Below are 23,944 nucleotides of genomic sequence, written 5' to 3' on the forward strand. Positions count from 1 at the left end.
AGAACGACATCACAAGAATGTAGATAGATATACCATGGAGAAACTCACACATGAGAGAAAACTTGAACAAAATTTGAGCTACTACTCACTTAATTCTTCACAATAGCAATTTATAGGTCCAATACTCTTGAAATTGCTATCAACATGAATCAAACTAAGACTCAATACTTGACACCCCAAAGAACTCTCACAACCCCACTACCCCTACTACTTGTCTAGCATAATCAACTTGGATCATAGAATATGCATACTAAACCATTATAAAACCCTATTGCATGCCCCCAAAATGATCATTTTGAGTTTAAAATGGATTGATATATATTTAGAATGGAGTAAGAAGTTGAAAATATAGAAGAAACTAGAACAATAGTGTAAAACAAATTTTGAGCGCATATTTGAAACTATTTTTTTAGTAGGGGGCATTTCAAAACCACACTAACACTTGCTAAAATATTATTTTCTAATATTGTATACCTTGTTCATTTAGAAACCATAATTATTGCATAAAAACTTGAAATGAGGTGCGTGTAGACATCAAAAATTAACTTATTTTCCTTCATCATTTTTCATCATTGTTTCTTCTTGATTAATTGAATATTTTTTATTATTTAATTAATTTACTAGTTTTTGCTTTCTTCTAAAATTAATTAAATAATTCTTATTATTTGACTAGCACCTTTTGTCAATTAATTAAATAATTTCTATTTAATTAAACATCTTTCATGTTCCTCTATCTCTTATAATTAAATAATATTTAATTAGTTAATTATCTAATTCTTCTTCTATAGTTGAATTAATTATTTATTTAAGTATTTTCATACATATTAATTAAATAATTATTAATTTCAAATCTTTCCTCAAATTCAAAAATAGAAATAAATATCTTTATTTATTTTATTAATTTTCAAAAAAAGACCACTTTATCAACTTACTTTCTTTTCAATATTTCAAAAATAAAAATAAATATCTTTATTTATTTTGTTGTTTTTTGAAATTAATCACTTTGACAACTTATCTTCTTTTCTTAATTTAAAAAATGAAAAACAAAATATGCATGTCTAAAAATTAAAAAACTTTCCATTTTTCTTCTTTGGTGAAAACTCTATTTTCAATCTCTCCTATCTTCATTTCCTCTCATCTAATCTTGGTCATTATCCTACTAGGATGAATTCAATCCTATCCATTGATCAATCATGGATCTCTATTCAAACCCATCTCTTTTCTTATTTATACTAACCACGTCTTTGAATTTCTTCATCTTTATCACATCATTAAGCTTTCAGATTTCTTTGTGCACACAAATCTGAGAGCATTTGGAGAAGAGTAAGAAGAACAATGGAGGCTTGCTGAATTGGATGCATCATATATTTGATTTGAATTTGTTTTGTTGCATTTGAATTTGTTTCTTCATTAGTTGAATAGTAGTATTTTGCTTTGAAATATGAGTTTGTAGTTGCTCTAATGTTTCATTGTAGTTTCCCCTACTTTATATTTGACATTTTTGGTGAACCCAACGTGAACATGCATTTTGAATCCGAGGAATTTTATGAGTTTTTTATGTGATGGGATCTACGTGACATAGTTATGAAATCCAGTGATGCAATTGACTATTTTCTTAATGTTTAGGCTAATTATAATGCAAGTGTTGCTATTACAGCCACATTGGTGGGTAAATAGTAAAGGCAAAAAAAAAATCAAGGTGTTTCAATCATTTTAACTTCCATTGCATGTTTTCTTTTCTCATTGCATGTTGTTAATCTGCATTGTGTGTTTGCTTTTTTTATTTGCATGTTTGCTTTTTCTAATTGCGTGTTTGCATTTTCTCATTGCATGTTGCTAATTTTCATTGCATGTTCCTAATTTTCATTGCATGTCACTAGATCTTTGTTATTTCATGCATTTTGTTTCAACTAGATAGATGTTTTGTGTTATTAATTCATCCATGCAACAATTTTGGCAAACAATATGAGAATATTTTATCCTAAACTATTAATCAATTTATGTAGGACACGAACAAAGGAAAAAATGTTAAACATTAGAGTTTGCATTTTTAGATTAGAAAACACTTTTTTTTTCTAAGGTTAATGAACAATTGTCCAATGTGTTTGGTGCCCTTACACATCTGTCTTGTTTACCTAAGTTGTTCATGTATTCTCTCCCCTTGCTTGTTTGTGCAACCTTGGGTGTAAGAGAAACACACAATAGCTCCATTTTTCATTTTCAGTACGAGGCCTACCTAGGGATCCCATCACCCTAGGGTTTGGCCTCAAGCATGTATCTCCAATGGACTAGAGAAAGGGGCAAGAGAGAAATCTACAGCTCGATCCAATAAAGACATGTTAGGTGTATCCTTGGGGCCCCTAGTGATTCAAGACTTAAGGTGAAGGGATTCAAGATTGACCACTTGGGTCTCATACTTGTACATGTATTGGTGTTCTTAGGAGTTCTCCCACTAAACACCTTTTGTGTTTTTAAATTCCAACCTTCGACGTTATTTGACTAGTGCAAGACATGTGGATCGTAGGTCCTAAAGCTAATCAACATGTACTCCTCTAAGTGAGATAGGAACATTGGGGCTTTGGCTTGAACACCTCCCTAGGAGAGAGAGAAGGGAAATCTTTTGTAGGCCCAAATCTCTATCTATCTACTTCTTGGTTGTATTTTATCGATTGGGCCTGGTCAAATAACAACCCACCTAAGTACTAGACTGTGCTTGCTTCTGATTATTTTCAAATGTGCTATATGTTGGCATTCTACACTCTAGTGAGAAATGATGGTGTTGTCATTGATGGCAACTTACCGACAACCTTGTGGATATCTTCAGGCACAAGCACCGGCACCTGTAGACACTTCACCGATAGTAGCAACAATGTATACCGACACTCTAGCCAATAGGAATAAAGTTTTGCTTATTGTATTTAATTGTAAATATCTTTTGTAAAGACGACAAGGCATATTATAATAAGACTCATATATGTATGAGGTCTTGTAAATCATTTTGGAATGAGGTAGCATGAATGTGAAGTGATGAGCGAATATTAAGGTAGATTTTGTATAAGGGTTTATGGTTATTGTATGAGCTTAAACCGGTACTGAACCTGGCATAGCAGATGTTGAATTATAGCAGTACATTATATTGGATTTTCATAATCCATTTGTAAGTCAGTGAGACTTCCTTTTTATGATTGAGCAGTGAGCTCTAGGCAGTTGGTCTTCCTGCATGTGCATGCCCCTCTTGTAAGTAATATCCATTCATTGGCCAGTGAGTGAATATTGTGGGTCACAAATCCCATCGAGGTTTTTCCCACACTGGGTTTCCTCGTTAAATATCTTGTGTTATGGTGTGCTTTCTATGTTGTCTTTACTATTCCTATTTACTGCATTAATTATTGTTTACCGGTACACTATTTTGGAATGCAAAATACCTAATAAGGTTAAAGAATTTGTACACCGGTTAGATACTGATTCACCCCCCCCCTCTCAGTATCTTTGGACTATCATCAATCCTAACAATTGGTATCAGAGCTTGGTCCTCTATTTTCAAAAGTCTAACAACTTGAGGAAGATTCTGACATGGGTATAGATGGAGAATTTAAGAAAGCAATTAGAAGGAGCTCTTGTGGACTATGATGCAAAAAAGTTGAAGAATATCAAACTTGAAAATGATCTGAGGACTGCACAGGAATTCATTCAAGGACTTCAGGAGAATCTCACTATTGCTAGAAATAAGAGAAAAGAACTTCATGAGAAGATGCAGAGTAATGATGATGAAAAGGAAACTCTTAATGAGCTTGTAAGCAAGATGAGGCAAGAAAACATGACCTTGAGGAATGAAATGCAAGACATGACTATGAGATTTTGTAAAGACATTGAAGACAGAAAGAAGAATGAAGATGACTTGACTAGAAGACTCAATGATGTTGGAAATGAAAATATAAGACTCGGTCATGAAAATGATATGTTAAAGACATATCTGATTCACATGGAACGTGATAAAACTAAACTTATGAGATAGAAGGAATTTTTGGAAAATGAGTTGGCTACTGCAAATCAACATAAAGAGAAATTCAAGAAAAGTTCAGAAGAACTTGATGGTATGCTGAAAAGTCAGAAACCTAATGGAGACACTAATGGAACTTGGTGAAAGTTCTGGTACTGCAAACAATCATGATCACAGTAAACTGGTAAGACAACCCAATGCCTATAAATTAAATGGGAAATGCTTTAACTATAACAAGTATGGTCATAGAGAAAATTAGTGTAGATCTAGAAATAATCAGAACATTAATGCACCCATCGGTCAATGTTCCAAATGCAACAAAATTGGTCATAATTCAGAAAACTGTTGAATATTCGAATGTAAGATGTTATGTTTGTGGAAGATTTGGGCACTTATCTAATCAATGCAGAACACAAACCGGCATAGGATATGGAAAGGCTATTCAGAAAAAACAATGTGACTTGTTATGCTTGTAACAAGATTGGACATATTGCAAAAAAATTTAGAAGCAAGACTTCACCAACAAATAATAAAGGATCCAGTTTGAAAGGCAAAGAGAAGGTTGATGAGGTAAAGCGAGAATTTTCAAGACAATGGATTAGAAAGACAGATCAGAATGTTGATGAGACTATTCCTTCACTGGTAGAACATAGTATTACTCCACCGGTAGGAGACTCTTCATCCAATTGAAAGGTAACCCTTGGGGGTATTGCAACAAATTGAAAATCATGCAAGTTTACCCTCGATTGATGGTGAGAAGATGGACTTCTTCTCTACCAACAGATGTGTTAAGTTTCACTTAACCGACGAGCATTTATTGTGGTTGTTGGAGGAAAAGACATAAATCTTTGATTTTCCCTCTTTTTTCAATTCACTGAGCATTCAAACTTTCAGAGAGCACGAAAATCTGAGCGAAGGCATCCTTAGCGAGAAGTGAAGCAAGTTCTTTCAAGCATTCAAACCTATCAGGAAGATTAAGGTATTTATCAATGGCTTCCTCTGCTCCGGAATTTATTGCAAACCCTAATGTTGTGGAAGTAGTTAAACGCCCTAGACCTGTTTCAAGATTATCCCCGAGATAGTGAAACATGTTGATTCATAGGTACACACTAAGACAGTGCCACTGACAACCACTGAAAAGTCAAAACCTTTGCTAGTGGAAATGCAAACCTAGACTGACCCACCAGAGGTCGATTCAAGCAAAGTTACTCTCACCGGAAGCATTGAGATTGTATAGGTAGTTGGGCAGACATCCAGTACTTCACTGATAGAATTTAGACCCACCAATGTGACTGAAGTACTCTTGGAATCAATAAAGAAAATTACAGATTGTAATGCATTGGCCTATAAGTCAATAGATGATACAATTCTTATTCTTAAGTTAATTGCACCCAAATGCAATGTAGATAATAAGGATTCTTTGAGTCAGTTAGACACATTGTCTAAATATATTACTGGCAATATACTGATTGTAGATCAAATAAATGAAGAAACATTTAAGGAGAAAATGGAGAAGGAAAGAGATAAATTCTTTTAAGAAGCAATAAAGAAGTGCACGAAACAGATTGACACTCTTTTACCGGCACTGAATAAAACTATTATGGAGTTCAAGGAACTATACAAAGACACTTGTAAGATAAATCTTTTGATAGTGGATATTGACAAGGAAATCAACAAAGTTCAAAAGGAGACTAATGACATAGCTGATAATATCATTGGTTCATCTGAACCTATATCAGTTATTGAACAAGAAATTGCTAGATTTGAAGAAAAATTGGAGAAGTTAAAGAAAGAGAAGGAAAGGTTAAAGGGAAAAGCCAGAGAGCTTAAGTGCAAATTAAGTCCTAAGTTAGATAACCTCATCTCTCTATGGAAAGAGATCTTTGAGGCACTAATTCAAGGACAGAAGACACCGGAAGAGAAAATGCATCATCTCACCAGTACAATTCAGAGAACAAAGGTAGCTTTGAAGGACAGTAACAGGTTTACTCAGAGCTTGAATTTGGTTTTAGCCGACTTATTCCAGATTGTAACCAACCGGTTACAAGGTTCAAATTGAAGACTGCACTCATTTGGCAATTTTGAAAACCTTTGTCATTGATGTCAAAGGGGGAGTAGTAGATAGAGAAAAATGATCATCAGAGGAGATCATCTGCTCAGGGGGAGCACACATTTTTGGTAAAATTTTGGACTTCATTTTTGGGACAGATTTTTGGATTTTTCTCATGAGTGTTGCCATCAATGCCAAAGGGGGAGATTGTTGGCATTCTACAATCTAGTGATAAATGATGGTGTTGTCATTGATGGCAACTTACCGACAACCTTGTGGATATCTTCAGGCACAGGCATCGACATCAACACACTTTACCGGCAACGACAACAATGTATACCGACACTCCAACCGACAGGAATAAAGTTTTGTTTATTGTATTTAACTGTAAATATCTTTTGTAAAACCGACAAGGCATATTGTAATAAGACTCATATATGTATGAGGTCTTGTAAATCATTTTGGAATGAGGTAGCATTGATGTGAAGTGATGAGAGAATATTAAGGCAGATTTTGTATAGGAGTTTATGGTTATTGTATGAGCTTAAACAGGTACTGAACCTAGCATAGTAGATGCTGAATTATAGCAGTACATTATATTGGATTTTCATAATCCATTTGTAAGTTAGTGAGACTTCCTTTTTGTGATTAAGCAGTGAGTTCTAGGTAGTTGGCCTTCCTGCATGTGCAGGCCCCCCTTGTAAGTAATATCCATTCATTGGCCAGTGAGTGATTATTGTGGGTCACAAATCCCACCGAGGTTTTTCCCACACCAAGTCTCCTCATTAAACATCTTGTGTTATGGTGTTCTTTCTATGTTGTCTTTACTGTTCCTATTTACTGCATTAATTCTTGTTTACCGATACACTGTTTTGGAATGCAAAATACTTAATAAGGTTAAAGAATCTGTAGACCAGTTAGATACTGATTCACCCCCCCCCCCTCTCAGTATCTTTGGACTATCATCAATCCTAACACTATACCAATGCAATCATTCAAAATTTTGGGCTAATTTGAGCCCTCGGTCAAATTTTGAGTTTCAGAGTTAAACAACCATATTGTCTACTATGTTTTAAGACTTTTCAAAATAAAAAGTCCAACAAAATAAAAAAATAATAAAAGAATGCAGTAAAAAAAGTATTAAGTTCACATCTAAAGCATCATCATCTTTGTCCTAAACATGCATTATCTTATTCCAAATTCACAAATAAACTACAAAGAGTGCTTACAGAAAATGGCTAGAGAAGTTAGAGCAACCGTGCCTTTAATTGAAAGAGAATCAAAATCATGCCAACCTTCATTCTCTTGTGAGACCATGCAATCATAACAACCTTCATTCTCCCATCAAATAATTTCTCCCCCAATTCAATCAATGCCATTATCATGCCAACCTTCCTTTTATTATGAGACCATAACATCACAACAAACCTATCAATCATATCAACCCAACATGAATCAAATAAACACCATTTGTATTCCATTATCATCTAGAGAAATGTTACCCCAAGAAATAAAGACCTTGAAACAACAAATGACAAGTGTACAAATTGGTAGAGCCAAAACCTTTTCATTTTCATTAGCCCAATCCCAACCACAAAACTTGCAATTCATAAATCCTTTCTACCAACAACATAACATTCCACCTCACATGTGTACAACTTGAGTTGGCCTAGTGGTGGAGAACTTGTGCTCTTGAAAGAGAGGTCACAAGTTCAAATCCCACAAGGGGGTAGGGTATGTACACCTTATCGGCTTCAACCAAATATTTGTCATGGCCTCAAATGGACAAATCGAAATGGAGTGTTGTTTGGTTGGTAGGACCAACTTTAGTAGCGTGGCATATTTGGAAGAAGAGAAATAGGAGAATCTTTAAGGAAGTAGATCTCTCTACCGAGCATCTTATTTCAAAAATTAAGATTGCCATAAAGGAAGTTGTAAATGGTAAGAGTGTAATGAGGAAGAAGTACATATTTAACAATTGGGATAGAAGTATGGAGTCAAAATGGTCTTTGAAAGAAATAGGACAAGTTGTTCCTTCTAAGAAACAAGTAGATAGGAATCTGATTAAATGGAATGCGCTACCAAAGGATTGGGCGAAGCTTAATTTTGATGGGGCCAATAAAGGTAATCCAGACGGGGTTGGTTTCAGGGCTGTATTAAGAGATGAGAATGGTGAAATGATTAGTGGAGTGTATGGTAATTTAGGGGAGTGCTCAAATAATGAAGCCAAAATCAGAGCTTTAGAAGCAGGCTTGAATATGTGTGTTGAGGGGGACATATCCAAGGTTATTATAGAAGGAGACTCCCAAGTCATTATCAATGGTGTGATACAATCTGCCTTTCACAACTGGAGATTAAACAAATGGCTGCCTTGTATTGATAATTTGTTGGATCAGATTGGGGTTTTCAAAATTGTTCACACTTATAGAGAGGGGAACAATGTGACAAACCTCCTGGCCAATTTGGGAGTAGTGGGGGAAAATCAGTACTGCTCGATCATGCTAATTAGTGCTTCTTAAGAATTAATGGAAGCCATCAGAAAGGACGTCCCGAGATTTCCTCAATAGGGTATATGTTAGGGGTGAACTTATATGAATATGAGGTGACATCACCTCATCTCCTTTCACAAGGAATGTCAATCATAATGGTATCTTAGAATTTCAGACATGCACTGTAGACAAGGACTCAAATCTCTGCAAGTACTGTCGATAATATGTCCTATTCATGGGGAAGAGTAAGAGTAGAATTAGGAGATATAGACGGTTATTTCCAGAAGGATAAGAAAACTCAAAGTAGGTGGCAAGAGCAGAAATAGTAGGGATAAAAGATCTAAATTAAGATTTTTCACAGATTGCATGCACCCAGGATCAGATATGTTTGGCTTGCTGAGGTCATTTTACCAGATTCTAGAAGCAACTAGCTTCTATATGAGGATAGAGGCTGCATAGAGTAGTTCATCCCTAAAGATAGAAGTAGTATTACTAGCATAAGATGGCTCCATTCATAGGGATTGTGTGCAGGAATTGTGCAGAGACTATCGAGCATCAGTGCATTACACTATTTAATGCAGAGGATGAAATATATGAGGCGGTTCTGGAAATGGTGGATATTTACTTGAATTTGGAAAGGCATTGGTGTGAAGGCTTCATCTATGAGGTTGTATTAGCATCGATTGTGGATGTCCTAGAATCCAAGGAGAGATGCATAGAGATTGTGGGAGACTGTGAACAAAGATTATGGGGGCAAGGTGGCGGAAGCTCTGTGTGAGATGCAAAATGGATTTAAGGAAAGTATTCTTAAGATATAATTTCAATCCTTCTAACTATATGTCCTCAGACTCAAAAGAGGAGACAGAAGAGGATGGGGATCAGACATAAGATGAGGAGGATGTCGATGCACATAACATGATTGACAATGAGGAGGAGAGTGAGGATAGGGATCAGAGGGAGAAGAAGTGGAGGAAGAGGAACTTTGTCAAGGCAGTGTGGTCGACCTTTAGAGATGGGGTTTCGAATGGAAATCTGATTACCTTTAGACAACTAGAGGAGGCAGAGGACTGGTGGTTGACATAGACATCTTCGGATACTCTTTTCAACCTGTACGAACTGATCTCACAAGTGCTTCATTTTTTGAGGAGTGATTAATGGGTGTCGTTTGATATTGGTATTATATATGGTGGGTGTAGATCAGGAAATTAAAAATTCATCAAAACAAATAGCAATTAGGACAATCACAAAACCTAAAGCATCTATGAAAACAATCCCAATCCAATCAATGAAGACATAAAGACAAGATATTCAAATTGCATGAAATTGAAGCAAACCGACACAGATATCTCCTTCATGTGGCTCCATTGTTCTTCTTTCACCTTCAAATTTGATGTGGATCTCACCTACAAGTGCAAAATGCAAGTAGAAAGCAAGTTGTTGAGAGATGAAATTCGCAGCATAAGACTACTCAAAAATGTGATTGATTACTTTTTTGATTGAAGAAACTCATCCAATTTATAGACAAATTGGAGAGAGGACAAGATTAGCATGAATAGATTTGAAAGGAAATTCAAATCAAGAATGGCAACATTATGACAAATGTATGACAATTGCTATGCAAGATGTATGACAAATTATGCACAAATTATGGCAAGTTGCTATACAAAACGCATGACAAATTATGACAAGATTGAAATAGAAATAGAAATTAGAAATTAGGAGATATTAACAAATTAGAAAATCGAGGAAAAAGATGAAATAGAAATTAGGTGAATTAATTAATAGGTTTTCATCCATTAATTAATTCATGAAAGAGACCTAGGACTAAATAAATAGATTTATTTAACCCACAAAGAAGAAGAAAAAGATTAAATGAACAAATCATAAAACCCTAGAAATAAGAGGACAAGGAATTAGGTCAGGACAACAAGAAATTAATGTAGGTTCGATCATGATTTTGATTGACAAAGGACCAATGTTGATAAATGATTAAAATTGGTTGACAAAAATCAATGACAAATTGACCAAGATTGACAAGGAGATCAAATTGATAGGCGCCAATTCATGAGGAACAATGACTAATCGATCCAAATTGACATGATTAAAAAGGACAAGGATCGATGACAAATCGATCACAAAATGGCAAGATTGGCAAGGACAAGGATCGATGACAAATCGATCGCAAAATGATGAGATTGACAAGTTGAAGGATCGATGATGAATCGATCGCAAAATGACAAGATTGACAAGTTGAAGGATCGATGACGAATCGATCGCAAGATGACAAGATTGACAAGTTGATAATCGCAAATGATTACTAACAAGCTAAAGATGATTAAAAGATTGACAAGAGGACAAAACCCTAATTCTGTCATCGATTAGGATTGATGATGTCCAAAATGATGATAAATGAGCATGCACCATGATGCGACAGGATAAGATCGACCAAAACCATGACTGAATATTGCTATCGACAAGACCTAATTTGAAAGCGATAAAAATGAGGAATGCAGAAGAAGGACTCAATGCTTGCAAATGATAAAGACCAAGTGCGCAACATAGAAGAAATGTTAATGCAATGCAAGAACCCTAAAATAAGGCAATGCGCAAATGTTAAAGTATGACTCCGCAAGCGTTGACCATTTTTAGATGTCTACATTTTGCCCCTCTTTGAGACAATGCGGTTTTAAGCGTTGTTTCAAAGAATAATAATGAAAATGCCCCAGATAATAACAATGACATATGCATGCCCCCTCGAGGAATTGGCCGGAAAAATCCAGAAAAGAGGCCAAGTGATCTATAAGAATGACAGAAGATGATAGGTTCGAATGGACTGCCAAGACTGACGGAAGAAATGTTACTAAGCAGAAATTAGATAGAGGACAGTTAGAGATGAAGGAAAACTTGCTTTCACAAATGCACATAAGTAGGTGACAACCTTTATTTAATGTAGCAAAGAGGATGTAGAGCATCATGGCATTGAAGGCCAGAGCTGGAACGCAACCCTTTTTGCAAAAGATAGACACATCGCACACAAGGAATGAGTGAAGCATCCTAGGGTGCATACATCAAGGGTTGAGGTATGTGTGGCATTCACAAAGTGAACGTACTTATCACAGACACGCAATGATATAGTTGCCCCAGTTTGTGACAAACAACAAACACAACAAAAAAGGAAAGGGACCATGAACCATCCCAGTCACTCTAAATCACTCAGTGACATCATCGAGCAACATAGGAACATGATCAAAGCCAAAGATAAGAAGCACAAAATCAACCAAGTCAAACAAACAGTCTGATCATCATTGTCAAATGTGGAAAACAAGAATGATCATGCTGTCTGGTTTCAGGGAATGTGGTACCCCGTCGAAGACAGGACACAGTCTAGTTTCGAGTATAGCATACCCTGTATAAGACCCATGATAATATTGACAAGGACCAATGGTAATGTTGATGCTATTTGGATTGATGTGACAACTGTAATCAGGTTGAATGCTTGCTTGGTCGAACAGTTCATCTGTTAATGCGTGATTTCATTAAAGCGCAATGTTTGATTGATTGTCGTTGGATGTATGCTCAGTGATTTGTCTATGCACAAAGGGGACCATTTATTGACAAAATGCAAAATGCCAAAGAAATTGTTGTTGGATTTTGATATTTTTCACTTTGTAGGAATTTCGAGTTTTTTAAATTTTTTTGTTCTTTTTTCAGGACTTTATTTGACTTTTTAGGGATTTTTTCAGGACATTATTTGATTTTTAGGGATTTTTTTAGGACATTATATGATTTTTTTAGATTTTTTTTTTAGGACATTATATGATTTTTAGGGATTTTTTCAGGACATTTTATGAATGTTTTTGAATTATTTTGGGGCATTTTTTGATTTTTTTTAAATTTCATGACATTTTTTGAATGTTTTTGGATTATTTCAAGACACTATTTCAAATCTTTATGATTTTGCCCCCAATGTCTAGCAAGGCAAGGAATATGATAGGTGAATAAATAGGCTTTCTGAAATGTTGGTGGATAGAGGGAAGACAAAGGCCTTTTATCATGGAGACAATATGGATGCAATTTTCAAGGGCTATTGCGTGATGGGACAAAAGATTGGATATGACAATGTAAAGCAGTGACATGGCATGAGGGACATGTCAAGAGGTTTTGAAAAACATGTTTTGCCTTTCACGTCCTTATGTTAGATCAAGATCAAGGAATGAAAAAGAGTATGGATGATGACAGGATATGGACAAGATAAGCAAGATCAAAAATGGATAAAGGATATGAATAAGATAAGGATGTGATAGACTAAGGGATAATGACAAAAGGTTATGATAAGCCAAGGAATATGGACAAAGGGTTGGTGATAAGCCAATGGAATATGGATGAAAAGTTGTAATAAGCAAATGGATAAATAACCAAAAGCTATGATAGACTGAAAGTTGTGAACAAGATGCATGATGCTCATGATGATCCTCAGCCTTGTCAAGATCAAAGGTGGAAAGGGAAATTGGACATGAGGAACAATAGGATATGAAGGGTAATGACAGGGGTTCGATAGGATAATGGAACAATGAAGGACAAAAGGATATGATACGATAAAACCTGTCCCCAAGTATGGTATGCAAGAAGTTCATAGATTACGCATGATGCCTGTTTGCCAGGTTTTCATCACGGTACTTGTCCAAGGCGTCTGTTTGCTAGGTTTTCACCAGTGGACGAATTATTTTTTGCGTTACGTTTTTTTATTTGGCCTTTTTTTTTTTGTATTTTGACTTTTTCAATAGAAGATGGACACATGATAGGGGATGGAAGAAGGACTCAAACATCTTTTTGTTTGGATAGTAGCCTTGAAAAAATTGGACCATGACCTTTAAAAGTATGCTCAAAGACGTTGGTCGGATAAGGACATGGAAAATGAGATGAAACTAAGGCAAGGATTTATGCAAAGGATTGGACCAAAGGGATCAAAGGATGTAAAATATGCATTGGATAATGGATAGGATATTGGAAGAAATGTGCTTGAGTGGATAGAAATGTTGGCAAGATTGACATTGGCACACACCTTGAGGGGTGATGGACTGATGGAGGAAAAATGAATTTTGGATATTGAGATTTTGATGAAGGAAAGGCTATGGATTTTGGGACATAAGGGCCCGAAATGGATGAAGAAGGTGGTGGAGGAATAGACTTGGAAGGTTTGGATGGAGGAATAGCAATTTTGGATGCCAAGTTGGATGTTTCTTTAGGCTTTTGTGCTTCAAGGAGTTGCTTAGGGATCCACATGGTTTTTGATTTTTCATGCTTTTGTGGTTCATTGGAGTGCATTGCTTGCACAAGGGATTTAGGAACCCATATATATTTTTACTTTGCTTTATTTTTCTCAATGGGCCTTTGTGGCCTTTTGGATATTTCTTTTTCTTTATAGATCATATTGTTCTTTGTTTTGACATGTCGATTATATTGGACATGTTGATCCTTGAATACATGTGGATTGCTAGACTTATGACTTTTATACTTGGCATCCAAATTGCTTGGAGGGGGAAAGGAATGCATGGATGGATATGAATGAAATGGAGTTCTTTTGGATTGATGAAATTTACTCAAGGATGTGTGCCTTTGCTGACCTTGCATAAAGGATGAAGGGATATAAGGACCTAAGATGGATGGAAAGTATGATGGGGATGGTGTATGTTTTGATTTTGATAGAGGGATACCAACGTCTTGAGAGTGAGTTGTGTAGACATGAGCCTTAAGATCTTATTTGATATGGAGGGGTTCTTTCTCATGAAGGTCTACTCCTTTGCCTTTATGAATATCTTGACTTGTAGGATACTCTTTTCTTTGGGAAGAAGACGTGAGTCCATTATGAGGTGGATATGATATGAGAGAAATAATGAGATCTTGAAGTGGATCGGATTGCACCAAAGTGGAAGAACCCATTATGCATGTCAAGAGTTCATGAACATCTTGCATTGACACGTTAGAATCATGAAGGAGATTAGGATCATGAGGGGGACTAGGATTGTGTAGTGGACATGGTTCAATGACAAGCTCTTCAAGAGATGGAATGGGAGAAATAATGGGATCATCAAAAGAAATGCGATCTTGGAGTGTATATGGAGGATTAAGACAAGGAGATGGAGGAACAAAAGGATCTTGTGGAGGATTTAAAGGAATAATTTGATCTTGACAAGGAGGAAGATAATTGGAATCCTCTTTAAAGGTGCTTTGCTCTTGACTTTTAATGGGATCATCGAAAAGGATGAAAGGGATATCTTGATCTTTCTTAGGAAGTGGAATGCCAATGGGATTCGAAAGGACCATTTTTTCATGAAATGGAAGGGGATTGTTTGGGATTGGATGGACTGGGATATCTTGATCTTGCTCGGGAAATGGAGTGTCAATAGGACTTTGGATAGGGTGGATAAAAATAGGGGAATCATCATGAGTGTCTGGGAACATGGGGTCTTGGTCAACAATTGGATGGGATGATAAGGTTTCGGGATCTTGATCTTGATCTTTTTTAAGACACATTTCTTCATGCTCTAAATTATCCTCTTGACATGGGGTTGGACTTTGGATATGCATGGGGGATTCTGACAAGGGATCAATGTTTTGGCATGAAGGAAATGCACTTTGAACATCTGTGATGGATTCTGGCAAGGAATCAATGCTTGAACATGAGGAAGAGGGACTTCAAATGGGGTCCTCTAAAATAGGTAATGGCAATAAAGTGCATGGTGGCATTGGGTCTTGTATTTCTGAAACATAACAAGGATGTGCATCATGAATTGGATTATCTTGGCAATCAATTATGGATAGCCCTTGGATAATTTCATCCTTGGGTGTATTGTTTGATGAGGACAATATGGAAGGTTCTTGTGAAACTTCTAAAGGTGTAGGGATAGATGCCATTGGAGAGTCAATTTGTTTGTGGGGGGATGAGGCATTGCTAGACATAAGTGTATTATCTTGATCTTCCTCAAAGAACTCACTTGGTAATTTCCTTAAGATCCTTGCAATAAAGCCACCTTTCTTTCGAGGTTTTGACATAGTTGTATCTGGAATTTGATCTTGTTTGGAAAGGAGTTGGTTCTGGTCTAATGTCATGTTTTGATATTGGTCTTGGTTCAATTGTTCTGACATGTTTGAAACTTGGGTTGGTGTGTGCTGCAACCTTTGTTTCTGAATGTTTGGTTGTAGTTGTTGACATTGATATTCCACCATTGGTTGAACTATTTGTGGACATTGTATAGTTGGTTGGACATATTGTTGAAATTGGACCATTGGTTGTGTTGGTTGTATATGTTGGACCATTAGTTGTGTCTATTGGATATGTTGTTGATTCAAGATTTGATTGAATGAAATTTGACCAAATGAATTTTGATTTGGGACTTGATTGAAATTTGTGCTTGTTTTTTGAAATTGTTTCATCATCTCTATTTGAGAGATGAGAGCTGGTATGTCTGATCGTTCGATAAGAGCTTTTACATCAATTGGATCAAATTTTGGGCTTCGACCTTGAAATTTTTTAAATGTTTTGGACATTTGGGATCTAATCTTCTCACTATTTTTCACTTTTTGTTCCAAGATCTCTTTTTCTCGAACTAGTTTTTCCTCTAGTTTTTGTATTTGGAGCCCTGTTTCATCATAAAAAGTTTGACTAATATTGCCTTGTTGTTGGGTTGGATATAATTGTGATTGCCTTGGATTAAAATTTGATTGCATTGTCGGTTGATACGTCAAACTTTGTTGCATCATTGGTGCTTGGAACCTTGTTTCAATAGACATGTCACTATGCAATGTTTTTGGGATTTTTTATTTTAAAAGGATGATGTATGATATGCAACTAAATGCAACCTAAATAAATGAAAATGCAATCTATGGCAAGAATGTAACCTATGTTTTTGTTGTTTTTCAAGATTTGGACAAACTTTTTGGAATGCAAACCTAAAGACTCAACCTTGGGAAGTTGAAATGAAGCCAAGACCTTAAAGGACAAAGGACCAAATGACAATAGGACAAATTGACAATGTCTCACCTATATGCTTGGATACTAAGCTAGGTTTGACAAAATGATATTAATGAAAGGACAAATTTTAGACAAGGTCAAGACTCCCTAACAACAACTTAGGGTATCATCCAAAGTTTTGATTTTTCAAATTTGACAAACCAAATTTTTGAGACTAAATGCAAGAAGGCAATGATTATGACAATGAGGATATGACATGAAAATGATCTAAGGATATGATATGACAAGATGAAGCCAAGACAAGATGACAATACAATGATAAGGATATGTGAAGACCAATGACTTGGAATATGCAAAATGCAACCTAGGCAAGACCTAATTTTAGCATGACAAGGATAATGCACGAATGTCACCTAAATGGAAATCTAGCCTGGATATGACAATGAAATGCAAACTTAGGGAAATGATTTTGAACCTAAGTGCAAAATGAGGACGCTTGCAATGAAAAGGACTAAAATGAAGGGAGATGACAATATGCCCTAGGACCTAAGTTGGACTATGCAAAACCTAGCCTAAAGTGACATGAATTTTGAAACAAAGACATTCAATGTTTTGACAAGCCATGTTCAAATGTTGGATGAATACTTGGACAAATTTGGACTTTTGTTTGGATTTTGTTTTGAATTGAAGGTTGTTGATTTTGAAAACCCAAGTTGATTATGAGCACTTTTGAAAGTTTATTTTTGATTTAACTTTTAACAATCATGGAAGACAAAATGTTTGTTTGACTTTGACTCAAGACAATCAAGCACATTTACAACAAATCCTATGGCTGGCAAGGGTAATATCTGTTGAATCCTCTAACCATAAAATACAACACTCAGCCGGATAGCTAGATGCTTGGTAGCATTGGCTCCCCCTTATAGTGCACTCACTTCTCAGGCATACCAAGCTTCAAGTTCAAGGGGCATCACTTCCCAAGAACTTGCTATCTCTAACTGAGGAGTACATGAGAGGTGTCTTTGGCATGCGCGTATCACAACGCCTGAGCCAATAGATAGAAGGATTTTGGCATCTAAAAATAAGAGATTCTAGTAAGGGCATTCGTTCGGGTGGGTATTGATTCGGCGAATAAATCGTCGCAATACCATTCCAGCACCTGTTGTCTACAACTTTCGTTGCATCCATAGTTATTTAGAGTGGTTCGGAAGAGCTTGGCTTTAGCCCGTCACCACTTTGGGTCATTCCCTCTCACCAATGCCTGTGCGAAGTGCCAGGCAAATCGAGAGGCGGGCCCAATTCTAAGGGTTAAAACATGCAATCAAATTAAAAACAGACAAAGCATGCATGGTGTTCATTAACCTTTAAGAAATGAAATGTGCAACTACTTTAAAAATCGCAAGCAAGATGTTTTAATGAGAGCCTTTGATCGTGTCCTGCATAAGATTCATTAGTAGTTGCATTTTTAGTCTTCATCACATGTAATGCCAAGATGCTGCACAAAGAATTAGTACCAAAGAAAAACTAGAATGCAAGAAAGAGAATGAAAATAAACAAACTTGCAAGTAAAAATAACTGATTTTACCTCTGTTTCTGGCCTTACACAAGCGCATAATGCCTCAACACAGGCGCATAACCCATGAAGTTGCGCTTGTGTACCTTACACAGGCACAAAACCCATCAAGTTGCACCTGTGTACCTTAAACAGGTGTAGAACATCACTACACAGGCACAAAACACTTTGACACAGGCACAGAAGTGTCTAGAGAGCTCCGAGTCGCCCTGTTTCTTGAGTTTTTCACCTACAAACAACTCAAAAGCATTCACAACATGGTTAAGGGGTTAGTTCATGTTAGGTTCACCAAAATGTAGATCAGGAAATTGAAAATTCATCAAAACAAATAGCAATTAGGACAATCACAAAACCTAAAGCATCTATGAAAACAATCCCAATCCAATCAATGAAGACATAAAGACAAGATATTCAAATTACATGAAATTGAAGCAAACCGATGCATATATCTCCTTCATGTGGCTCCATTGTTCTTCTTTCACCTTCAAATTTGATGTGGATCTCACCTACAAGTGCAAAATGCAAGTAGAAAGCAAGTTGTTGAGAGATGAAATTCGCAGCATAAGGCTACTCGAAAATGTGGTTGATTACTTTTTTGATTGAAGAAACTCATCCAATTTATAGACAAATTGGAGAGAGGACAAGATTAGCATGAACAGATTTGAAAGGAAATTCAAATCAAGAATGGCAACACTATGACAAATGTATGACAATTGCTATGCAAGATGTATGACAAATTATGCAGAAATTATGGCAAGTTGCTATGCAAAACGCATGACAAATTATGACAAGATTGAAATAGAAATAGAAATTAGAAATTAGGAGAAATTAGCAAATTAGAAAATTGAGGAAAAAGATGAAATAGAAATTAGGTGAATTAATTAATAGGTTTTCATCCATTAATTAATTCATGAAAGAGACCTAGGACTAAATAAATAGATTTATTTAACCCACAAAGAAGAAGAAAAGGATTAAATGAACAAATCATAAAACCCTAGAAATAAGAGGACAAGGAATTAGGTCAAGACAACAAGAAATTAATGTAGGTTCGATCATGATTCTGATTGACAAAGGACCAATGTTGATAAATGATTAAAATTGGTTGACAAAAATCAATGACAAATTGACCAAGATTGACAAGGAGATCAAATTTATAGGCGCCAATTGACGAGGAACAATGACTAATCGATCCAAATTGACATGATTAAAAAGGACAAGGATCGATGACGAATCAATCGCAAAATGACAAGATTGACAAGGACAAGGATCGATGAAGAATCGATCACAAAATGATGAGATTGACAAGTTGAAGGATCGATGACAAATCGATCGCAAAATGACAAGATTGACAAGTTGAAGGATTGATGACGAATCGATCGCAAGATGACAAGATTGACAAGTTGATAATTGCAAATGATTACTAACAAGCTAAAGATGATTAAAATATTGACAAGAGGAAAAAACCCTAATTCTGTCATCGATTAGGATTGACGATGTCCAAAATGATGATAAATGAGGACACACCATGATGCGACAGGATAAGATCGACCAAAATCATGATTGAAGATTGCTATCGACAAGACCTAATTTGAAAGCGATAAAAATGAGGAATGCAGAAGAAGGACTCGATGCTCGCAAATGATAAAGACCAAGTGCGCAACATAGAAGAAATGTTAATGCAATGCAAGAACCCTAAAATAAGGCAATGCACAAATATTAAAGTATGACTCCACAAGCATTGACCATTTTTAGATGTCTACAGTGGGTTTGGATGATATAGGGTAGTTAATACAGTTGGATCTTGGTTTTAAGTAGTAGTTGATCTAGTTTCAACTAGTATTGTAATCTATATGGATATTATATGTACAACTTTTTGGAGTAATATAGGGAGCTATCCCCATAAAGATAGCACTTACCTTAAAAAAAACAAAAACATTCCACCTCACATGTCACAAAAAAATGGCAAACCAATCTCAACCAACAAACACAAACTTCAAAAAAATCCTAAATCAAAACCCATTTAACCAAATCTTAAATCAAATCCAATTCAACCAAATCCTAAATCAAAACCCATTCAAAAAAATCCCAAATCAAATCCAAATCCCTTACAACCAAAACCATCACAAACCAAGACCAAAACCTCAACCAAAACTATACACCTCAACAACAACAACAACAATAACCTTCTCTACAAACACATACAACCTAAACCCTCAAGTCACACATCAAAATAACATCCCCAAAATAACATAATCCCCAAACAAAAAATGATATACACACCTACACCTCAAAAAAATTAGATATACACATCCAATTTCACAAAACAACCCAATCTATGATCTCCCATCACTACCAAAAAACACATCACCCAACCATGTCACTGCATCCATCCCCATGACAAATACTCAAAACCAGTCACATGTTCCTCCAAAAAATAATCACATACTAAATCTTCTCACAATGTCTCTCCAAGCATCAAGACAAAAACACACTAATCAAGACACATTTTCCAAGCATGATCAAAATCATCTACCTATTTCTAGCAATGGCTTATCCCAAAACAATCACACCAATGATATATCTACCTCTAATGAAGAAATTGGACCTCAAGTAGCCTCCATATCTCCCACCATTCCTTCATCTCCTAAATCTTCATAAAATCAATCAACCCCATCTCCATCAAGCAATGCATCCAACAATGAAACCTTTCAAGTTCATCCCCAAGGGATATCTATAATATAAATTCAAGCTAATCTATTTCTTGATATAAATCCCTTCTATAATTTAGAAATATTAGATCCAATGCCACCATACACCCCCTTTCCAAGCTTTGCACTCGAGAGATTCAAAATCCATTTCTATCATACCAAAATATGGATTCCATCCAATTATTCCCCATACATATCCAAACTCCTACTCCATGTCAATAGGATAATCAAAAGTATAGAGAAACAAGTCTTGAAATAAATCAAGATCAAGATACCAAAATTCTCCCATCCCATCCATTTGTTTACCAATATCCCATTTTCTAATAATATAATGAGGATCCCACCATCCCTTATAATTCCATCCACAATGATTCCCTTCATCTCAAGAGAAAAACATGCTTCCAAATCCCATTCATAATCCACTCCTTGAGAAAGATCATGATATCCCTTCCATCTCATCCAATGATCCCATTCAAAATCAAGAGCAAATAACCCTTGAAGTGGAATCCAATGATCCTCTCCCAAGTCAAGATCAAAGTATCCCTTCATCTCCAATCCATAATCTTACATGCCCTCCTCAAGATCACATCATCCCTCCTAATCCCCCTCATGATCCCATCACCTCTACCCAATTTTTTCATGAACCCCTTACATATCACATGGGTTCCTCCAATTTCATCTAATCTGGGTTACTTCATAATCCTATTATTCCTTCCATACCATATCCCCCTCAAAATGGACATGTGTCTTGTTTCAAAAGTAACAAGTATCCAATTGGTAATAATATTTATTAAAGTATGCATTATCAAGGAAAAGGGTTAGGAATATGAACAAGGTATATTAGAATCCCTTCATATCAAATAAAATATTCATTGTCATAGCCTTGGCTACATAGCTCACTCTCAAGATGTTGGTATCCCTACGAAATCCCACATTCCTCCATCTAAATCCAAACATGCACATCCCCCTTTATCCCTTCCATCCATATTAGGTTCTTATATCCGAAAAATAAATCCTTCATCCCTTCCATCCATTTGAGGTCCTTATATCCATCCATCCACTATGCTTATGATCCCTAGCTCATAATCCACTTACCCTATCATAAATCAAGATCAGAAAAAGTACACATCTTTGAGAACCTTCCAAACATCTACCTACATTAACTCATTCAAAATACCTAGATATAATTCATATCCACCCATGAATTACATTCCTCTTAGAAGCAATATGGATTGCAAGCATATAATCCATAAGTCTAAAAATCCATATACATTAAAGGATCAACATGTGTCATCTAAAAGACATGTAAAAACAAAGAAAATTTTAATCAAAAAGAAAAAACAAAAATCCAAAAGGTCACAAAAGCCCATCAAGCAAAAATAAAAATCCAAAAGGCCACAAAGGCCCATCAAGCAAAAAGAAAAACCCAAAAGGCCACAAAATCCCATCAAGCAAAAAGAAATAAAAAACCATGTAGATTCCTAAGTTTCTCATGGATGAAAATAATTCCAAAGAACTACAAAGAAAAAAGAAAAAAAAAATTAGATTCCCAAATTGCTAATAAAAGCACTACATTGTAATGGAAAATCAAAAGTGGCATCCAAAGTTGCTATTCCAAAAGCTTCCTTCACTCTTCTAGCTAAACATCACCCACCTTTCAATGGTATTTTGGGTTCCTATAACCCAAAATCCACTATCTTAAACCCTCCATCATCTTCTTCATCCATTTTGGATCTTTGTGTCCCAAAATCCAAATATACTCCTCCATCAAAATCTCAAAATTCAAAACCCTATTTTCCTTTATCATTCCATGACCTCTCAAGTTGTGTGCCAATGTTGATCTTGCCAACATTTCCATCCACCCATACACAAATCTTCCAACATCCTATTTATTATCCAACACCTATTTTCTATCCTTCCATTCCTCCCATCCAATCTTTGCATAAATCCTTACCCCATTCCATCTTAGCATTCATTTCATCTCAATTAACCCTACCAATGTCTTTGAGCATACCTTTATAGCCATGGTCTATTATAACACAATTTAAGGATACCATCCAAATAAAAAGACACTTGAGTCCGTCCAAGGGGTTGAGCTTAACTGGTTAAAACACTGGGTTCTCACTATGGAGACCCAAGTTCAATTCCCAATAGGGACATCTGAAGTGGAATTCTAAACTGTGACTCTTTGCCTTCCATAGGATGGGGAAGGTCTTGGGGTCAATCTAATCAAACATAATAATAATAATAATAATAATAATTCAAAGATATGTAATGGGGATGGGCCCCCCTACTGTGTCCCCACTAGTTCATAGCTTCGGTCAAAAGCTATTCAAGCTTCGGCCAATTACCGATAAAAAAAAAAAAAAAAAAAACCAAAAAAAAAAACAAGACACTTGAATCCTTCCTCCATCTCTTAGCATGCATCCATTATCATCCAAAAAAGTTAAAAAAAATTAAAAAAAGGTTAAAATGGAGAAAAAAGTAGTAAAGAGAAATAATTTGTCCACTAGTGAAAACCACTTCTTGTGTGCCTTGAGAAAGAAGCATGATCAAAACCTGACAAATAGGAATCATGTGTAATCCATCATCCTCTTCTTCTCTACACTTGGGGGCATGTTTCATCCATGATATCCTACCTGCCACATCCTTCTTTATCCTTCATCCTCCACTATCCATCACCCTATCTACATCCATATTCCCTTGTCTACCTTTGATATTGACAAGGCTAAGGATCTCCATAAGCATTATGCATTCTATCTACTTCACCTTATCCACATCCTTCAATCCATATCCCTTATCCATTTAAGATCTTGCTTATCTTATATATCATATCTCTATCCTATCTAAATCCATCCCTTGATCTTGGGCAAAACTAAAGACATAAAATACAAAAAAAATAATTTCAAAGACCTCTTGGCATGTCCATCCCTATGGACCACATTCCATTTAATGCACTAGGCCTTCACCTTGCATTACCATATCTAATCCCTTAGCTTGGATAAACATGTTATCTCATCACAAGATAGTCCTTTAGAAACCAAATCAACTTTGATTCCATAATAAGCTACCTTTGTCCTTTACTTTTTCATTTCTATTCCACTAGTTCCTTCATCAATTCATAATGTTCCATGCCTTGCTAGACACTAGGG

The sequence above is a fragment of the Cryptomeria japonica genome, chromosome 10 (assembly GCF_030272615.1).
Source record: "Cryptomeria japonica chromosome 10, Sugi_1.0, whole genome shotgun sequence".
NCBI classification, from domain to species: domain Eukaryota; kingdom Viridiplantae; phylum Streptophyta; class Pinopsida; order Cupressales; family Cupressaceae; genus Cryptomeria; species Cryptomeria japonica.